Below are 6,542 nucleotides of genomic sequence, written 5' to 3' on the forward strand. Positions count from 1 at the left end.
GGAGTCACGGGAGCCTCGCCCTCCCCCTCTGCCCGCCCCGGCCGGGCTGCCAGGCTCTGGCGGCGGGAGTCAGGGGAGCCTCGCCCTCCCCCTCTGCCCGTCCCGGCCGGGGTGCCAGGCTCTGGCGGCGGGAGTCAGGGGAGCCTCGCCCTCCCCCTCTGCCCGTCCCGGCCGGGGTGCCAGGCTCTGGCGGCGGGAGTCACGGGAGCCTCGCCCTCCCCCTCTGCCCGTCCCGGCCGGGCTGCCAGGCTCTGGCGGCGGGAGTCACGGGAGCCTCGCCCTCCCCCTCTGCCCGTCCCGGCCGGGCTGCCAGGCTCTGGCGGCGGGAGTCACGGGAGCCTCGCCCTCCCCCTCTGCCCGTCCCGGCCGGGCTGCCAGGCTCTGGCGGCGGGAGTCACGGGAGCCTCGCCCTCCCCCTCTGCCCGTCCCGGCCGGACTGCCAGGCTCTGGCGGCGGGAGTCACGGGAGCCTCGCCCTCCCCCTCTGCCCGTCCCGGCCGGGCTGCCAGGCTCTGGCGGCGGGAGTCACGGGAGCCTCCCCCTCGCCCTCCCCCTCTCCCTCTGCCCGTCCTGGCCGGGGTGCCAGGCTCTGGCGGCGGGAGTCACGGGAGCCTCCCCTTCCCCCTCTGCCCGTCCCGGCCGGGGTGCCAGGCTCTGGCGGCGGGAGTCACGGGAGCCTCGCCCTCTCCCTCTGCCCGTCCCGGCCGGGCTGCCAGGCTCTGGCGGCGGGAGTCACGGGAGCCTCGCCCTCGCCCTCTGCCCGTCCCGGCCGGGGTGCCAGGCTCTGGCGGCAGGAGTCACGGGACCCTCGCCCTCCCCCTCTGCCCGTCCTGGCCGGGGTGCCAGGCTCTGGCGGCGGGAGTCACGGCACCCTCGCCCTCTCCCTCTGCCCGTCCCGGCCGGGGTGCCAGGCTCTGGCGGCGGGAGTCACGGGAGCCTCCCCTTCCCCCTCTGCCCATCCCGGCCGGGGTGCCAGGCTCTGGCGGCGGGAGTCACGGGAGCCTCGCCCTCGCCCTCCCCCTCTGCCCGTCCCGGCCGGGCTGCCAGGCTCTGGCAACGGGGACTCTCGGGAGCCTCGCCCTCCCCCTCTGCCCGTCCCTGCTGGGCTGCCAGGCTCTGGGGGCGGGAGTCACGGGAGCCTCACCCTCGCCCTCCCCCTCTGCCCGTCCTGGCCGGGGTGCCAGGCTCTGGCGGCGGGAGTCACGGGAGCCTCGCCCTCCCCCTCTGCCCGTCCCGGCCGGGGTGCCAGGCTCTGGCGGCGGGAGTCACGGGAGCCTCGCCCTCCCCCTCTGCCCGTCCCGGCTGGGCTGCCAGGCTCTGGGGGCGGGAGTCACGGGAGCCTCACCCTCGCCCTCTCCCTCTGCCCGTCCCGGCCGGGCTGCCAGGCTCTGGCGGCAGGAGTCACGGGAGCCTCGCCCTCGCCCTCCCCCTCTGCCCGTCCCGGCCGGGGTGCCAGGCTCTGGCGGCAGGAGTCACGGGAGCCTCGCCCTCTCCCTCTGCCCGTCCCTGCCGGGGTGCCAGGCTCTGGCAGCAGAATGCTTTGCTGCGAGCACCAGTGGTGCAGCCATGGGAGGCGTTGCGTGGGTGTGCAGAGAGCCGGGCAGGGATGTATACACTAGGGTTCAAGCATGTAGGGCTCTCAGCTTGCCCAGGCTAAGCCTCACTGTTCACACTGCCATTTATAGCCATGCTAGTTCGGCGTGCAGTGTTGACATACCTTAAAGCATCTTCCAGAAAGGCCTCTCGTCTGGCTCTGAAGGTGTCAAGAAATGGAGAATCCTGCACTTCCCTTAGTAGTTTGTGGTGAACTGTCCTGCAGTGGCTCAGGAGTGTGAGTACTAAGCTTAGGGCAGACTGTTCCCAACCAGTGATCAAGTGCAAACTCCTTGGGCTCTGTAACAGCCTAACCAGAGCGTCACACAGTCCCCGTGGGCATGCCAGTCTGTCTCGCCACCCAGGGGACCCTGCTTTTGTGACATGGTCCCTTACATTGAGTATCACAGCAATATTTGAGTTCAAGGACCAGTCACTTACCCAGGTCAAGTGTACTTTAGATCTCACACCACAGACAGTACTTGTCTATCCTATAGTAAACTATCTAAAGATTTATTAACTAGGAAAAGGAAACAGGAGTTATTTACAAGGTTAAAGCAGGCAAACACACACAAATCTTAAGCTTCAAAAATAACAGAAGCTTCTACAATAAGCAAGCTGTAGATGTCCTTTAGGGCTAATCCAAGCAAAGCACTGGGGATTTTTTGCTTATGCCTAGAAATCTTGTTCTCACAGTCCAAGCAGCATAAAGATACTGTTCCTCCTTGACAGTATTCCCTTTTCTACTTCTGCTTTGAACTGCAAGCTCAGTTGATGGGAGAAATTCACTTGCAAGCAGGGCTTAAGTTCAACAATTATTTACTGGAGCCCCATCTCCCCATTTGGGGATCAGGGCTTTAGCCGGGGCTTCAGCCCCCATGGTGCACATTGGGGCTCAAGCCCTGAGCCCCAGCATGCGCTGCAGGGCTGAGACCACAAGCCCTGGGGCCTCCTGCAGGCTGAAACCCTGTGGGAGGTGCCAGGGCTCCTGGGAGTTTGAAAATATTTACCAGAGGTCCTGCTGCGGTGGGCTCCGGCTGAATTTAAGCTGTGCTTGCAAGACTCATCTTCATGGGGGAGGGGAGGAGGAGAGTAAACAGCAAAGTCTCGAGTCCTCTCTAACGTTCCACTTTAGTCCATCTGGTGTTGCTGGACCTTCCCTGTCGGGCAGGACATAACATCTGTTGGAGACCAGCATTTCACACTGGTTAATGTCCCCTCCTGCCTGGAGAGTTACAGTTACAATGGCTTACAATGCTCAAGCATTACCTTATACTATGGGATACAGATGCTATATGTGAGATTAATGCAGGCAGCCGCGCCCCAGCATTCGATAGACTAAACACTCAACACATTCCTGTACTTCCTGTTTTAACATTACTAACACCCAGGTGAGCCGGACTGGCTCCAGCTGTGTGTGTCAGTGTTCAGTTGAGGCATGGGGACCCTGGTTTGAGCTGGCACCTGGTCTGCTAGTGTCACAGTTTGTTCCAGTGATCAATCACCCTCCCTGTTAAATACCTTGCATAATGACAGGTTTCAGAGTAACAGCCGTGTTAGTCTGTATTCACAAAAAGAAAAGGAGGACTTGTGGCACCTTAGAGACTAACCAATTTATTTGAGCATGAGCTTTCGTGAGCTACAGCTCACTTCATCGGATGCATACTGTGGAAACTGCAGAAGACATTATATACACAGAGACCATGAAACAATACCTCCTCCCACCCCACTCTCCTGCTGGTAATAGCTTATCTAAAATGATCATCAAGTTGGGCCATTTCCAGCACAAATCCAGGTTTTCTCACCCTCTGCCCCCCCCACCCCCAAACTCACTCTCCTGCTGGTAATAGCCCATCCAAAGTGACCACTCTCCTTACAATGTGTATGAAAATCAAGGTGGGCCATTTCCAGCACAAATCCAGGTTTTCTCACCCCCTCACCCCCCTCCAAAAACCACACACACAAACTCACTCTCCTGCTGGTAATAGCTATCCAAAGTGACCACTCTCCTCACAATGTGTATGAAAATCAAGGTGGGCCATTTCCAGCACAAATACAGGTTTTCTCACCCCCCCCACCCCCTTTTTTTTTTTTCAAAAAAACACACAAAAACTCACTCTCCTGCTGGTAATAGCTTATCCAAAGCGACCACTCTCCCTACAATGTGCATGATAATTAAGGTGGGCCATTTCCAGCACAAATCCAGGTTTTCTCACCCCCCCACCACCGTACACACACAAACTCGGGGGGGTGAGAAAACCTGTATTTGTGCTGGAAATGGCCCACCTTGATTTTCATACACATTGTGAGGAGAGTGGTCACTTTGGATAGCTATTACCAGCAGGAGAGTGAGTTTTTGTGTGTGGTTTTTGGAGGGGGGTGGAGGGGTGAGAAAACCTGGATTTGTGCTGGAAATGGCCCACCTTGATTATCATACACATTTTAAAGAGTGGTCACTTTGGATGAGCTATTACCAGCAGGAGAGTGAGTTTGGGGGGGGGGGGGGGCGGAGGGTGAGAAAACCTGGATTTGTGCCGGAAATGGCCCAACTTGATGATCACTTTAGATAAGCTATTACCAGCAGGAGAGTGGGGTGGGAGGAGGTATTGTTTTATGGTCTCTGTGTATATAATGTCTTCTGCAGTTTCCACAGTATGCATCCGATGAAGTGAGCTGTAGCTCACGAAAGCTCATGCTCAAATAAATTGGTTAGTCTCTAAGGTGCCACAAGTACTCCTTTTTGTCAAATACCTGTGCCTTATTTCTAAATTGAATTTGTCTAGCTTTATCTTTTGGCCCCTAGTTCTTGTTATACCTTTCCCTGTTAGACTGCAGAGCCCTTTACGACTGAATATTTCCTGCCTGTGAAGGTCCTTGTACACCAGAAGCAACCCTGAGAACCCATGTCCCAAACATTAATTAATCCCATAAGTCCGCCAGGAAGTGGTATCATCAGCCCCATTTCAGAGAGAGGGGAACTGAGGCCAAGAGTTGTGAAATGCCCAGCAAGTCTCTCAGATGGGAAACCCAGTCAACTGCCTCTGTGCTCCTTCTGCTCTAAACACTTTACCTCACTCTCCTCCTGACCCTGCCAATGGAACGTAGGCATCCTGACTCCCAGACCCATGCCTGGACCACTAGCCCACACTTTGAGCTTGTCTACACTTAAAATGCTGTAGCTTCAATATAGACTCTTCTCACACCAACAGGAGGGGTTCTCCCATCGGCGCAGGTAATCCTCCTCCCTGAGAGGAAGTAGCTAGGTGGACAGAGAATTCTCCTAGCGCTGGGCTACCCCGGGGTTAGGTCGGTATAGCTGCGTCTCAGGGGTGTGCATTTTTCACACCCCTGAGAGATGCAGCTATGCCACAGTAAATGCCTAGTGTAGACGAGGCCTCCCTCTCAGGTGCGTCATGGAGGTTCTCTGTCCTTACTCAGAGGAAGGTTCACTTTAATGCAATAGTGCAGAGGCAAGGCTAGCTCGGCAACCCAAAAAACCCAGGAGTGTGGCTGGCTGGATGCTAGTATTATTTATTTGTATTATCAGAGCGTCCCCAGGGAGCTAGGTACTGTACAAACACAAAGGACAGTCGCTGCCCCAAAGAGCTTACCGTCTAAGGCTTGTCTACATTAGGAACTGACATCGGTGTAGCTACATCTCCGGGGGGCAGGAGGTGAAAAATACACCCCCCCACACACCCACCGAGAGACCCAGCTAGAGTGACCTAGCCCTAGTGTAGACAGTGTTCTGTCAATGGCAGAATTCTTCCGCTGGCCTAGCTGCACCTCAGGGCAGTGAGTTACCTAGCGACAAGAGACGCCCTCCCGTCTGCACAGTGTCTACACTGAAGCACTACAGTGGCGCTGTTATAGCGCTTTAAGTGTAGACCCCCTAAGTATTAACAAGAAACAACAGCTCCAGACCGGGGGGGGATGCACAACAGGTGGGGGGGGGTGGCGCCAAGGAAACAGACAGTATGGGGCAGAAATGATGGACAATGGTCTCAGCTCAAAAGCAGCCCAGCCACTGTGAAATTTTTTGTAGCCTCACAGCAAAAGAGAGTTTCACCCGCTGGTGTGCACCTGGCACCGGGGCCCTGGGATGATAGTGACATCCTGGTAAGGGCCTGCCCTGCCTTCGTGGTTAGGGGCATCTGTCACGGAGTCCCCGGGCGATGCTCTGGAACTGCTCCCCATGAAGCCAGGCAGGTCTCTGGGGCAGTCTCCTTTCTGGGAGCAGCCTGTCTGCAGGACACACAGCTCACCCAGCTTCCACTTTCCTGGGTCTGACCTCGGAGCATTCAGCATCCTCTGCCCTTCCGTGTGCTTCCCACAGCGAGTCCGCCAGGCAGGCTCCTGGGGAAGCCAGAGGGTCCTGCCCCACAACTTCGCAGTCAGACGTGACTCTCAACCAGCCAGTAAAACAGAGGTTTATTAGACGACAGGAACATGGTCTAAAACAGAGCTTGTAGGAGCAGAGAACAGGACCCCTCAGCTGGGTCCATTTTGGGGGGCAGTGAGCCAGACAATCACATCTGCACTTCACTCCATGTCCCAGCCAGCCCCAAACTGAAACTCCCTCCAGCCCCTCCTCCTCTGGGCTTTGTCCCTTTCCCGGGCCAGGAGGTCACCAGATTCCTTTGTTCTCCAATCCTTTAGCTCTCACCTTGCAGGGGGGAAGGGCCCAGGCCATCAGGTACCAGGAAACAGGGTGTCGCCCATTCTCTGTGTCCAGACCCCTGCACACACCTGCCCTCTAGGGCTCTGCAATGATCATACACCCTTACCCCACCCCCTAGATACTTAAGAACTGCCTAAGGGAAACTGAGGCACACCCACATTATTCAGAGGAAACATTAAGAACAGTCCTGCTTCGTCACAGCATCTGCAGCATATACTTTGCAGGTGGAGACAGAGTGGGGTGATCTTTGGAGGACCCACAGCCAGCTG

The sequence above is a fragment of the Eretmochelys imbricata genome, chromosome 13, assembly GCF_965152235.1.
Source record: "Eretmochelys imbricata isolate rEreImb1 chromosome 13, rEreImb1.hap1, whole genome shotgun sequence".
NCBI classification, from domain to species: domain Eukaryota; kingdom Metazoa; phylum Chordata; order Testudines; family Cheloniidae; genus Eretmochelys; species Eretmochelys imbricata.